Raw genomic sequence first — 15,479 nt, forward strand, 5'->3', positions numbered from 1 at the left:
TTAACACATGCAGTGGATTGATTTGAAGACTGGCAATTTTTCATGTAAGACTTGAAGGATATGATCCAAGTTTGCTGAGAATATAGAATTGTATTATTATCTGACCAAAGTCAAGACTGAGTTTTAGGATAATCCATAGTAGTTAATGAGAATGTTGAAATCAAGTGTTTAAAGCGCTTTTAGCTGTAGAAATGCTGTAATTTGGAAAAAGGCAGTGGAGTATTGAAATGATGACTTCAATATCAAAATGAACATGATAGATTTGAAAATGATAAGGAAGTGGAAAGCCGTTCCTTTGAAAAGATCAATATAAAGAATTCAATAGAAGCTGACGAGACTTGAAAGCTCTTTGCTTGAATAAGATGAATATAAAATAGGTAAAATAGGTAGGAATAGAGTCTGACAAGTGAAAGATTGTTGTTTGCATGAGTTCGATAAAAACAAATGCTATGCAATCTGACAAAAAAAAAAGGAATTATCTTCCAATAATAAGATTAACATGAACATACCTACAATAGGAAGGCACATATGATTGTGTCAGTAAAATCAGGGCATGTGATAGTATATCTGAAGAATATTACTAATATTATTTTAACTTTCATTTTTCCAACTCATGCAGATGTGTTATTTGTTTATCTTCTGGTGAAAAATGTGTAGGTTTTTTTGAGAATATTGTCTTCATCTTGTCTTGGCTAACTTTTCAGTAGCTGCTACATTCTCCTGTGTGGTTACTGCAGAAAGCCACAGTTGCCAGGTTCTTGCACTAACCTCAACATCTGGTCTCTCTTCGTATAGATGGTAGATTCCATTGTACATCTGTGGCAGTTTTTCTGCCATAATTTTCCCCTCACATTTTTTTTTACCTGGAACAGTATTTATATATATCCATGGAATTCTGAAGAGCATTTTTTTCCTCTTTCTCCTCCCAAATAATGACAAATACAGGAGCCTGCAGAATCAGAGAGGGAGATACAAGGCTTTGCTCTCCCTTCTACCCACAGTGTCCTGAACTAACAGGACAGATTTTCAAATGTGGGTGCCTGTTGTCCTTGTCTCTGCCTACACATTTTAATTCACACTTATTTTCCCTCAAGTAGACAGAGCATTGTGGGTTCATTTAAGTCATTTCTGGGGCTCAATTTTACCCCAAAGCACAGCAGCTTCCTCACTGATACAAGTCGAGCATACAAATGTGTATGCTCACAACTTGGTTTCTTCTCACTTTGTCTCAGGCACTGAAAGTCAGGTCCATTTGACTGCACTTACTCTGCGTAAGAGAATTATTCTTTGCTTTTTAATTGCCCCTTTTCTTTGTTTCCACTTGATTTTTCTTTCATGACTAGTCTTTTTGCTGCAAAAGATCAGAAAGGGCTACAGCATGTGCATATTAGGTAGAGATGATGTACTGGATTTGGTAGTACTGGAAAGAGAGAAAGGAACACAGAAGAAAGCTTTCTAATCATTATGTTTCAGTAGAGATGAATAGATGAGTTTTTGGATTCCATTATGACAGCTATATTCAGGAGGTGTGTTTCAGTTTGATGTTTTTGCTCTGAAATGTAATTTATTTATTACTGATCTTCAAAGCTCATTTCTTTGAAGGATAGTTTGGCTTCTTAACACTAGTATAGACTACTGAAAAATACTTCAAATGGCAGCAGTATATGTGGGATATGAATCATAGAATGATAGAAATATGAGAAAGAAAGAAAAGAGTATGCTTGCAATGAGGGGCTGATTGTCACTGAAATAAATTCACCTTACATCTTCTAAGATATATATCTTAAGATGTATCTTAAAAATTGTAATAATGCTGATATTTTGTTACTACTTGCTCAGATAATTTGATTTATGATCTTTCATGAATAAGAGATTCACATTTTTCATACACTCTGAGAGTTAAACTTTTCAAAGATAGTAATATTGCTTGATTGTTTCATTTCAGTGCTTGATTTCACCTTGAAGTCACTGAAATGGACTATGAGGCAGATGACTGTTGTCATTAATGAGTGGCCTAAAGAGCAAGCCAGAGAACTACATTCTGTTTTTCTTTCAGATTTACACTACAGGCCTAAAAAATAATAAGTAAAAATCTGACAATGTAATATGTGCTGATATGGTTGCTGGTAGTGTTGGTATTCATTTCTGCTATCCATATTTGAGGGGAAAAAAACTCTGAATCTACCATGCAAGTATGCTTTAAAATCTGTGAGGTTTTTCTCACCATTGTATTTGTATTTTATTTGTATTTTACTGGTGCATCTGCTGATTCAGTTTTTACATGGAGATCCCACTGAATTATTTGCAATATCTAGGGTAATGTAATGCTAATTAAATCAGTGAATACAGTTACTTTGTGAAATGGTGTCCTGATTTTATACCCAGGGATGCTCTCAAATTTAGCATGTTTGAATGAAACAGGATTAAAATGTTGAGTGTAGTAGTCTTGGACATTTTTTGTTTGTGTTTCTTTAGTGAAGCTATAGCTAATATTCATGTATTAATTTTTAGAATTTCATTTTCTTTCTTTCCCTGTGTTGTATCCATCTGTATGTCAATGGAAGATCAGATTAAAATGACGCTTAAGGCATGTTTGAATGTATCTATAAACATTAGTCCCTCCAAAAGTAATGCCTCTTATTTATTTTTGTGGAAGCTACAACAAATACAAAGCACAAAATAACACTATTTCATAGAGCAGATTCTCAGCTACAAAACACTCTTTTTCAACACAGCCACCATCATTAGCTCTTTGTTTTCACCAGTGATGAACAAGATCTTCATGGCAGTCCAGAATGCGGTTTGTCTTTCACGTCTTTTTCGCCACTGCTGAAGTGCATCACCCACTGCCTCACTGTGCTCACATCCACTGTTTGGGCTCCATAAACATTCAGAAAGCATTAATGGATGTCAGTGGGTGCAATTTTTTCCACATGAAGGAATTCAATTCCACACCTTTGCTTCAAACACGCTTCCGCGTCAGATGCCATTGTCTCAGACTGCCGCTCTGCTGCCATCTGTCACACAGCAACAAAATGTAAGGGAATATTGCCATTTCAACCTCTACTGCCATACCACCAATGTCTTCCTCTGATGTTGTGGATGAACATAATAAAATAGAAGGCATTACTTTCAGAGCAACCCTTGTGTATCAAACCTTGGAGAAGAAAAGGCACCGTGTATTATTGGCACAGTATGAGGCTTTATCTTCTGTATTGAGAAGGCAGCACTGTATTTTCATCTTCAATAATTGTATAGAAAGACCACATCAACCATCAGGTAAACGAAACAAAATAAGGAATTTAGATTTGCATGGTGATTTGTTATCAAATATTGTCTTAACAAATGCACTCTATTTATGTACAGGCTTGTGCTCTCATTAGTAGTGCTACATAGATCCCATATGCTGATCGAAGTTAGTTAGCCACTTGATTTTGGCAAGATTTTTTGAGATGCTGCTGGTGTGTTCCAGTACACAGCTAAAGCTTTCTAAAGATTTTAGTGGTGAACCTTGTTTGTTTGTTTGTTTGTTTGTTTTTCATTTTCACAGAGAAAACAACATCAAATACTACAGCTGAATGTTTTATTTGCTTTTTTTTTCTTAATTACCTAACCACATCTTCCTGGGGACATGCACTTACAGCTCCAGCGATACAAAGCAAGATCATGAGCAAAATGTAAATTGCTGGAATGTTTAGTGGAAGCCAAGAGAGGAACTGAAGGAGTATGCAGCCTGAGCCTAATGAAATAACCGTTCATCTCACCTTCTTATTTACTCTAGTGTGAGAACTAAATTTCTTGTCTTATACACGGATTGAACTAGTAGCTCACTGCCATTATGACTTCCATCCAACCTGGCCTTGAACACCTCCAGGGATTGAGCATCGACAACTTCTCTGGGCAGCCCATTCCAGTACCTCACCACCTTCATTGTAAAGAGTCATTATTATATTAATCTACTTGTTCAGTTTGGATCTACACATGCTAGAAGAAAAATATAAATCTTATAAATCTGATCATTGGAAAATTAATCTTTATCTGGAGTAATTAAATCTTCTCAGGCTCATTAGAATCATAGAATTATCTAGGTTGGAAAAGACCTACAAGATCATCCAGTCCAACCATCCACCTACAACCAATAACCCCACTAAGCCATGTAAGCATTGGTGTATTGGATTGCTTTAAAGAGTCAAATTCTAAATAAAATAAATTAGTTATCTTTATGCTAAGTATGAATAATACATATTCTGTTTATGTATAATGGTTGCATCCTTACTTCTAAGCTAATTTTTAGTACAGGAATGTGGTATTGGTGTGAATTTTGGGGGTGATACTTGTGTTTTAATCTTTAGCATCATTTTGTCTGGGTGAAATAAAAGAAGAAAAATAATTTATATTTTTTTCTATCAAAATGAGCTCAAACAATAAAATGTAGACAATTACAGAAGAAAGAGGTTATTCGGTCTTTCTGAATATAGCTTAAATATTAAAAATGAGCTGGTATTTCTTATATTGTTGAAAAGTCTAGTGTTTACATAAATTAATAAGGTGTTTGGAAATTACACTTTCTTTTATAAAAGAGCTTAAGCTATTTCATAGTAATCCTACCAATATATCATTTTGACAGTCCGCTGGAGGCTTGAATATATCTCTAACAGGACAGCTGCTGATTTTCCATTTTTCCTAAGCAGCAGTGCCATATGGCATAGTGAAATTTGAACACTAATCATTTAGTTATTAATTAATTTATTTAAAATCTGAATAAACCTTTTTTTTTTTTAATCTGTAAGAAGTTGTTTGTAGGTTGTGCTACAATGTGCATTTGAATTTTGATTTGCCTTTTTTCTTGTTTTTCTCTTCCTGTTCTACTACTTGTGCAGCACTTCCCTCAATCTTCTAGTCATGTTTTTCTCAGATAGTATGTCAGGTCTTGATTCTTGTTTTACTGTCCTCAAGACATGCAAGATTCCTGCTTATGTGATTAGACAGTACTTAGCAAAATGAAATCATTATATATTAATAAATAGCTAATTAATCATGAAAAATTACTTAGCTACAGCATTTCTCCTTTCCATTCCACTGCCTTTGGGGTTATGGTCTTCTGAGGAGGTGATGAATAGTTTGCCTGCTTCTTCTGTTCCCTATACGCTGGCATGAAGCGCAAACAAGATGCCTTTGACAATACTTTGCTATTATATAAGCTGTCAAGAACGGGTAAAGAGGAGAAATACGTGATGATTACTCATTAGGTCACACACCTCACATCTAGTTTCTTAAGAAAAAAAGAGCTCTTAGTTACTCCTATAAGTTGGCTTTACATGTTTTCCTTGCTTTTTAGCTTGAAGTAAGTATGTAGGAAGGTGTCATCCATAACCTTTGTACCATACAGGTTTTTTTTATTTTATCTTGTAAATAACTGAATGAATAAAATAATAGATGCAATAAGATAAAATACAATAATAGATAGGTTTCACTAAAAATAAAATAAAAACAAACATAATTCTTTTAAAGATTAGTGGTTTTCAATATTTTGCTAAAAAACAAAAAAACCTGAAAAAACTGCCACTTAAACAACTGCCCCTGGTCTGAAGCCTGATGATAAAAAATAAAAAGTAATTCTGGCATGAAGAAGTGGCATGAAAAAGTGTGGGTTTTTTTGACTGTTCTGCAAGCATAAATTATTCCAGTAGTTGTACTGATACTTTGAAAAAAGGAAATGAAGCAGTTGTTTACATATGACTCTTCTGATGTTTATAATTGCTAACCAGATGTTGCTTCATATGACAAACAATAGAGAAACCACATATATCATAAAGGTACTTTTGTGCCAAGATGTCAGTTTATACCAGGAAATTACTCAAAATGCGTTCGGGATATTAAAGACTTAGGAAGTTTGTGACTTGGACAGTGATGTTAAGAGTAAGTAAACTGTTCCTGTTTCGTACCTGAGGAAGATCCTTAGTAAGATTTCTGTCCATTTCTGTTAGCTGAGTGTTCTCTCCTTTCAGTTACAGTAAATAGTCTAGCTATAGCTGGATCCAAACACATTTGCTGCTAAAGATGGCCAGAGTAGTGAAATTATGTTAATAATAGCTGCTACAGCAAAGATTACATGCAGCAAAAAATAAAACCTCCCAAACCTGCATAATATGAATATCACATCCGCAGCACCAGTGTTTCACTATGCAGAAGTACTTTCATTGCACTGCACTGCAAGCTGATACAGAAGACATTGAAACCAGAATGCTGCTTAAGAAAAAAGCAAGGTAATTAATTTCTCACTTAGGATAAGTCTTCTCTGTTGCTTTGTATGCTCTTCATTTCTTTTTTTCAATGTGATTTGGAAAAACACTTTAGGTCTCTTTCCCCTTTTCTCTTTCCCCTTTCCCCTTTCCCCTTTCCTTTTCAAAATAATTGCTGAAAGGGCTTGTTTGACATTTCAGACCTCCATGTTGCTGGAATACCTCCTGAACTGATGCAAACTGTAAAAGCACCATGGGATTTAGCTGGTTCTAAGCTCCAGGCATTCAGTTTTGATTCTTCTTGTCAAATATGAAAGTTAAATATGGGTAGAATTGTCTGGAAGATGGGCGGAAGGTTGTTGTATTTTGCTTTGTGATACAAATACTTGTTGAAGACTAATATTGAATCCAAATTCATACTGCTTCTCCTCCTCCTTTTTCTAGGAAATGTAGTACTCCATGGTGTCACTCCCTGTCTTTGATTGAAGGTAGCTGTTTAAAACACATTATGACTTCAACTTTATGACTTCTTCAACATAGAAGGTTACCAACCTGGTAGCCTACTATGAGGTCATCGCAGGCTGGGTGGATGAATGGGGGGAGAGCAGTGGATGTAGTGTACCTTGATTTCAGCAAGGCATTTGATACGGTCTCCCACAACGTCCTTATAATGAAGCTGAGGAAGTGTAGGGTAGACGAGTGGATAATGAGATGGGTTGTGAACTGGCTGATGGGCAGAGGTCAGAGGGTTGTGATGGGTGGCACAGAGTCCAGCTGTAGGCCTGTATTTAGTGGTGTTCCTCAGGGAAAGGTGCTGGGTCCAGTCTTGTTCAACATCTTCATCAGTGACCTTGATGAGGGGATAGTGTCCACCCTCAGCACGTTTGCTGATGATACAAAGCTGGGAGGACTGGCTGACACGCGGGAACGCTGTGCTGCCATTCAGTGAGACCTGGACAGGCTGGAGAGTTGGGCAGCAATAAACCAGATGAGGTTTAATAAGAGCAAGTGTAGAGTCTTGCACCTAGGGAGGAATAACTGCATGCACCAGTACAGGTTGGGGGATGACTTGCTGGAGAGGAGCTTGCAGAGAGGGAACTGTGTGTCCTGGTGGACAACTGGTTGGCCATGAGCCAGCAGTGTGCCCTGGTGGTCAAGAAGGCCAATGGGATTCTGTGGTGCATTAAAAAGAGCGTGGCCAGCAGATTAAGGGAGGTGATCCTCCTCCTCTACTCTGCCCTGGTCAGGCCTCACCTGGAGTATTGGGTCCAGTTCTGCGCTCCCCAGTACAAAAAAGACAGGGATCTCCTGGAGAGAGTCCAGCAGAGGGCCACAAAGATGATAAAGGGCCTGGAGCACCTCTCTTATGAGGAAAGGCTGAGTGACCTGAATCTGTTCAGCCTTGAGAAAAGAAGACTGAGAGGAGATCTTATTATTGTTTATAAATAACTAAGGTGCAGGAGGCAAAGAGACGAGGCCAGACTCTTTTCAGCGGTGCATGGCTATAGGACAAGGGGAAATGGCCACAAACTGAAGCACAGGAAGTTCCTATGCTAAGTTCCACAAATGTGTGTAGGAACTTCTTCACAGTGAGGGTGACAGAGCATTGGAACAGGCTGCCCAGAGAGGTTGTGGAGTCTCCTTCTCTGGAGATGTTCAAGGCTTGCCTGGACACCTGCCTGTGCAACCTGGTCTAGGAAGCCTGCTTTGGCAGGGGGGTTGGACTCGATGATCTCTAGAGGTGCCTTCCAGCCCCTACAATTCTGTGATTCAAAGGTCTTTAAAATTTATTCTTAACAATTTTGATTGCAGGTCCATTTTCTTCTCTCCATAGCACTTGTTCCATCTGTGTCTGTATTTCCTTAAGACATCTCTATTTTTTGGAATGATCTATGCAGAAGCATTTAAAAGGCACAAACTCAGGAGCTCCTCTGATGTTGGAAGTTCTACTTTTGCAGTTCTTACTAATTCAGGAAGGATTACGGACATTGAATTCAAACACAGCTAAAGTAACTAAAAATTTAGTGCAGTTTAAAATATTTAAAAGTAGAGTGGGGATGTATAAGGCAGTAAGATTTCTTTGTTCATCTCATACCAGTTGTTTCCTGCGTCTTTACTGCCTCTCCCTATGATTCTGTGTAGTCATACAATAAGCAAACTATGTAAAAACAAGGAGACCTTCAGCAAACACATGAACATAAAAATATTTCTGTTCAAACATTGTTTGTAGAACTGTCATAAAAGGTGAATAAAGCAATGAATACAGAAAGCTCAGATGAATCCTAAGAGAGTATTCATGGCATGGAAGTAGACAGAAAAAAGCTGCTTGACTGTACTGCATTCTTGAACAGGAAGATCCCTTTGAGTCTTTTATTATTTCTAATGCATTTTGAGTCTTATGAAATGATTTGTCAAGTAGTTTTTTCTTTTTTCTTTACTTTTTAATTGCTTGCAAAATCTGAAGTAATAAGTCCTGCCTCTTCATTCAGTGGTCTGCCTGTTGCATTAGACTGATGATATAGTACTTCCACAGACAGCAGGTGAACAATGCTGGTTTACAGCATTTTGGAGGCAGGGGATGAAATGACTTCCCTGTGCAGTGCAGGAGTTTTATTATTAACGTAATGCAGGCCAGGATTCACTCCAAGAGTGGAATTCAGCCTAATACCTTTGAAGCTTGTGTTTTGTTCCTCATTTATATAATGCTGTACATTCAATACAAATAATTTATTGTTCTTCTTTTAAAGGTACAAGCAAAGGCTTTATTTATAAGAATAAATAACAAAGCTTTCAGAGAGAGGAAAATCTCTGTACTAGCAGCTAACTTTTGACTTTTGACTTACACCTTTGTAGTAGTCTGTAGACTTTCTGTCTTTAAGAGAGTAGAGTTAAATTAATGTTACCTTTATTTAACCTAGAAAAAAAAAACATGAAAATCAAGCTTAATTAACAGTCAAGATACAGTACCTATAATGATGTCATACTGCAGAATAAAATTTTCTATTTTATTTTTATGTTCTCCTTCCAAGAAGGCAATAAGCCAGATGCTTGTGGGACAGATGGTTCATATGGTAAAGGGGGGAGACATTTTTGAGTAGCTGAATTTTAGAAGATATTTATCCTCGTCAAATTTCTGGCATAACAAATTTCTCCAGAGTGAAGACTGCTATGCATCCCTTGTCCAAAAGCAACAACAATAACAAAAAAAGATTGTTGAAATTTCATTATTTTTACCCTATAAATTGTCTGAAATTGTTAGAATACTGACAAGGAGCAGTGGTTGTCACATCTGTATCAGCTCAGTTAACAAAACAGGTTTTATCTCATCATCATTTTACTCACGTTTCTCGCTTGTGCATTGTATTCCCCTCACACTCAGTGTGTCTTGGATTTCTGTTGCCAGATATGCATTTAGATAGATTAAACCAGCCTGCTATTCATTAATATTTCATTTATATAGGGACTAGATTAGAATCCATTAGCCAAATCCACTGTATTATTTTAATATTTATAAAAATTCCCTAAAACACACAAAAAAGGTTGTTTATGTTCTATATAAAATTCTGTATAAAGTAGATATATACTGTAAAACTTATAATGCAATAATGTATGTAATATATATTTTCACAATATTATATAGTTAATGATATAAGATTATACAGAGAACATACATATCTATATAGTATATATACCTGTATATATTGTTGTATTAGGCGTGTTACGGGGCATTCAGGCTGTAACGCGGAAGGCCCTTCCCCATATGCTTGCTATTGGTTCACCTACTTTACTTGAACCCATGTTGTAAGAAGGAGAGGCTGTCCTCTGTTTTCATAACAAGGTGTATAAAAACCCCGTATGTGGCCTTTCGGAAGTAAGAGGTCAGAAGCGGGAGATTCATTATGATTGGTCAGGAGCCTGAGTGAGCTTCTGGAACAGTCTAGTAAAAAGATAAGAAATACTATATAGTTCTGTAGCTTTTACCAATAAATGCCATTTTGCTGCTTATCATATTGATGCTACGTGCGGTATTTGGCCAGAACCAGGTTTAGGTTCTCTGCGTGCAAGGGTAATACGAAAAGGGTCGCCGGAGTTCGGTAACAATATATGCAGTATTTATCTATAAGTGGTTTGCAAAAACTTAATATTCATTAATTAAAAATGAATAGGAAACAATTTTACTTCCAATTCTCATGCTTCAATAAGTTTGTATAAAACTTCATTACTTGAGATTAATATCACTTTTTAAAGGAGCATTTTTATTTGTAACGAAGCGTAGGAATAGAACAGGAAATTATGTTTTCGTTGTCACATCTATTTGATAATTTAATCCAAGTCATTCTTTTAACAAACTGATTTAACTGTCTTAAATGATCCTGCCTCCTTGCTTGTACCTTCTATCAGCCATTCTAAGACCTTCTGCTCTAAAAGAGATCTCTTATTTTCCTGCTTTAGGTTAATAACTAGTTTGTGCCCATTTTTTGTTGTGCTTGCATCATCCTTAGGCTTGCATATTCTTTTTAGAGTTGAGCTTGCTTTCTGATTCAGCCTCATTTTTGTAGGTGAAATCACTCAAAATCTCATCTCCTTTCAGAAGACAGGTTTTCTGTTCTTCACCAGATACCGTAGTAAACTTTTTCAGTATTTTGTCCACTTATAATTCATCTATTTGGCATAACAGAGAGAAGAAACAGAGGTTTCCAGACTAAATATCAAACTTTCTTTATGCTATTGCATTAAAATGTATCTGTTTTTGTTGAATCTACTTACTCTTAGCAGTTTGCCATGACTGGGGAGAGAATAGAAGGAATTGCTACTGATGTATTAATGTTGCAAGAAAAACTGAGAATTTTGTAATAAGTAATTACATAAAATGAACTTTGTGGCAGCATCCATTTCTGAATTAATAGTGTTTTCAGACTACAAGTACTGCAAACTATAATGTGAATGAGTAAAATAGTTAAAATATGCTGCAGATAGTATGGGAGAGAACATTTTTGTATGAGTTGGATGGCTTTTGTGTCCTTTTCTTCTCACTTTACACAGCTATAGTTTAGGATTTACTAATCTTGCATCTTTGAATTCACCTGCAAAAACTGATAATAGTAAAAAATCAGGAGGTGCTATAGTTACTTTGTTAAGTTCATTCTGATTTTCATCTTACTTAGTCTCTTACATTGGTTAGCTCTGCAGAATCCAAAATTCCTCCATCTCTCCTCTAATCAATTATATCTTTCATCTTCTGTATCTTCTTATCCTCTTCCCAGAGACAAAAAAAAATGAGAGCACTGTATGGTTGTTAACATCGGATATATCTCAGTTTTCAAACATGTGCTGGAATATGTCGATATTAGAAGATGCAAGTTAAAAACCAGTGTTCGTCGTTTGTGACTTCTAAGAGGCACAGACAGTAATATCAAAAATATGTTGCAGTATATTAATAAGCGTGCGTTTTTTTTTTTTTTATAACAGCATAAATAACTTGTTTAAAAACTATGAGTGTGTACTGAAGATTTTACAACTCTTTATTCAGTTAACTCTCTTTAGTTGAGCTATAATGGAAGCTTATTTTCTTGACATTCTTATTCTCATTTCCTTCTCCTGGGCATTTCTTCTTTTAATGAGCTTTCAGTGTGCTGTTCTAGCTATCAGCATGCGGTGGCTAAGCCAGTCAGCATACATCATATGGCATTACCAATTAATTTTCTTGATTTGACACAGACACAACAGTATGCTAGACTTCAGTGACTTGTTCAAAAAATTATTTATGGAACTGCCTGGGACATAATGTCAGATATCTAATGAGGAGTAGATAAATTGTTCATTTAAAGAAAAAGTACATGACATTTATTTGTCTATGCTTTTAATTAAGACTGTAAAATACCTACTCTATAAAATTTTCTTTTAAAAATCTTAGATGTCAAAACTATTTGATTTCATTACTATTACACATGTTAAAAAGTATATTTCAATGCTTTATTTCTTAAGCATGATTGAATGAATATTCTGAACATTTCTAGTTATCCAGTAATTTGAAATTCAGTTATGATAGAAAATACAAATACTATTTTCAAGGCAAGAATTTTTAACTGATTTGTATATAAGAGATGAAACAGAGCAGCAGTGAAAATAATGACCTGTTTAATCGGTCACCATCAAAAAGAATGAAAAGAATACGATTCCTTTTCATTTCTTAAATGCTTGTTTTGATTAAAAAAAGAAAGAAACTTATTCTTTTTCTATCTATTATTCTTTACCTTTCAAAGTATGCAATTAGTTCCTGATATAGTTTCATACATTAGAACACTGTCATCATCAGGTAGATGCTTTCAAGACTGAATACAAGTTACTGCAGCGTTTACAACTAATTTTTTAAACTTGGTGTTCTGGAGATTTTGCACAAACTATATTTAAAGTGTGTGCTTTGTAGATACATATTCCTATGATCCATGTATGTATCTAGCAGTGTTTTCTATCACTGTGAGTAGATAGCAATGCATCCTCTGGAGCTCTCATTTATTTGCACAGAGATGTGGAATAAAATACTCCCTGTTCCTCAGATGTTTTTATTATTATTCTCTTTTAACTGTCTTCTGATATTCTGCAAGGTTGTTTGGCTGTTGTTGGTGGTGGTTGTTTTTTTTTTTTTTTTTTTTTTAATGACCCTTTGAGCTGAACAGTTTCCTGTGGTATTCTATGGAAAGCCTAAGCATCTAAATTCAGATTTCTGATTCCACTGAGAGGACTAGTTACCTAGGAGACAATATTCATTTTGGAGCCACTGTAATCTTTTCTTTGCTCTTGTCTGTTGCTCAGCTTTGGAAGAGAGAAATAGCATACACCTAAATGTGAAGTATTGTAGCTTAAGTTGCTGCCAGACTAGTTTTTCAAATGATTGTATTTGGGAATTATCTAGAAAATATGTGCTTGATCAGTGCAAACATCTAATTAAAAATAAGATGGAAGGAATTTAATCTTGAAAAAATGAGTGTTATACTGTCACTACTGTTCTCATCCAAAACGCAGCATTAGATGAGACTCTAAGAAGAAAATTAACTCCATCCCAGTCAAAATCATGAGAAAAACATAGGTAATAAAAAAGACAATCTATACATACAGCAGAAGTTCTAAAATACCTATTTAGCATGTCAGCAGACAGAAACCTGTGTGTCCATGTAAGCATATACAAAAATATGCTCTTGCAAATATATTCTCCCAGTTTTAAATACCATAAGGTTGGACTGCAAATATATATTTCTTTCATAAGGATAACTAGCAGGTGTTATCTTCAACTTCATTAAATAAGACATGGAACTGTAATACTTGCCATACACTAGAAGACAACGATTGGTCTGTAGAGGCAGTCCCTTCTGTTCTCCCCAGGATATGTATAGCTGCCTCAACAGGGAACAGCATTTGACACATTTTCTGATATAGTAAATAGCCCTCAGGCTTTTCAAATAAAGTTATTCTCTGCCCTGTATGCAGTCCAGGGCCTATACATTGAATAAATCATCAGAAGCGTATCCCAGTTCTTTTAAAGAGAGAGCAGTAGTGTTCTCACTTTATTATTGATTGCATTTGCAGAGGAAAATTGAATCCATTCCTTGTCAAGGCCCCTAAACCTCATGTGATAAAGAATAGGGAAAAATGAAAAGATAGATGGATATCATTGGAATTAAGAATGATGGTTTTTACTGTGCAGTGATTAATTTTATTTTTCATCTTGCCTGTATCAAGTGAAAGGTAGCAGTTGAGGTACTTAGAAGAAGCAATCTTCAAAGACTTATTTTAGCAGAATTGGAAATAAAGTTATTGAAGAGTTGTCTTAAAGTACACTTTCTGTCAATTATCAGTCAAAAGCTCTTTCCTGTTCAGAATGTTATCTCAAAAAGAAACCTTTTTTTCTAGTCTATACAACATCTCAATAGGTGTGACTAACGTGTCTGAACATTTTGTTTTACCAAAATATGCTTTTTTTGTGACAGAAAAGTAAGTGAAATTCTCACTTAGATTCATGAAGCCAGTATAAATTCGTGTATTTCAAATCAACATATTCTGGCAATTGGTATGGTCTCTACTAAGAGCTAGTCAAAGTTGTGTTTTATTAAATTTTATGTGCAAATTGAAAATCATATTTCAGTAGGAGCCATTTGAATGGCTTTGTTTGTGTTGGAGAGTTTTGCTTTCTTTTCTTTAGTTGCCAAGTTTCAAATCCTTTGCTAAAGGCTTTAAACCAGTATCAAGTGATATTGTTTTTAAATTGCCTGCTACCAGAGTTACTGCAGTAAAAAAGTAGGGGAACTGATTTGGAGCTTCTCTTTTGAAATCCAGAGTGTACCTATAGCAGAAGCAGAAGGGTAATGTATGTTGTAGAAAATAGAGAAATAAATGATTAAAGCTAAAATTCCCAGCACCCTTTTCCTTACTTACTGTTCACTTGGTTAGTTAAAACAAATATGGGTGCATTCTATATACAAGTATGCTAATGAAAAATATTTTTATATATCTTAATTACAAACAGCAAATTGCTCCAGAAATAATTGTTTTAATGATCATGCAGTAAGCTATTTACAGAACAGTTCCACCAGATAAGTTCTTTGATTCTCTTCCAGGCACATACCGTTATGTTCTCCTCTTAGTCCTCATGTCCAATTCCATATTATTATTCTTGTTTCCTTTCCAACCTGTTGTGATTTCTTTTTCTTGGATTTTTTTTAGGATGTTGTATTTGTCACTGGGAGAAAGCTGTTGAGAAGGAGGAGGAGGGAGGGAAAAGTGGGACATAAGATGATAAAATTTTACTCTGATTTTAAGGCATCTACCAATATTACAAATATTACTGCGGTACTTTAGTATTTTGCTAATTGTAGATTCTGTTCCTCTTGCTTTCTGTAAGCATGTATTTTAGAAAAATTCTTTTACACACGTGTATATGTGCATGTGTGTGCGTGTATGTTCATGGAGATAAAACTCTACAACATATGTTTGTATGATTTTAAAGACACTGCAGCAATATTTGTAAATGTATAGTACGATTGCTATTATATCTTAATATTGAATATAGTTTTTTTATTAGTGAGGTTACTGTCTGAAGGAAATCTCTTTGGAAATATTGTATTCCATTTCATATGTGAGGGAGATGCTTCAAGGGGTGCACAGCCATCAATTTAGAAAAGCAATTATGAGCATGATTGACTTTTTTTTTCCTGATTGAATGTTTTACTGAATAGGGGTGTC

General features: G+C 35.4%; 1 protein-coding gene and 1 long non-coding RNA gene across 9 annotated transcripts in view; one reads left to right on the plus strand and one right to left on the minus strand.

The window, feature by feature from the left end:
- Window positions 1-15,479, plus strand: part of CACNA2D1 (calcium voltage-gated channel auxiliary subunit alpha2delta 1) — a 361,729-nt gene that overhangs the window by 243,178 nt on the left and 103,072 nt on the right. The gene's annotated exons all lie outside the window — the stretch shown is intronic.
- LOC110392311 lies at window positions 5,071-7,098 on the minus strand. Its single transcript, XR_002434302.1, has 3 exons — window positions 6,141-7,098; window positions 5,946-6,054; window positions 5,071-5,201 (listed from the first exon to the last, which is right to left on the minus strand). It is a non-coding gene; the product is annotated as an uncharacterized LOC110392311 (long non-coding RNA).

This window comes from Numida meleagris, chromosome 1, assembly GCF_002078875.1.
Source record: "Numida meleagris isolate 19003 breed g44 Domestic line chromosome 1, NumMel1.0, whole genome shotgun sequence".
NCBI classification, from domain to species: Eukaryota; Metazoa; Chordata; class Aves; order Galliformes; family Numididae; genus Numida; species Numida meleagris.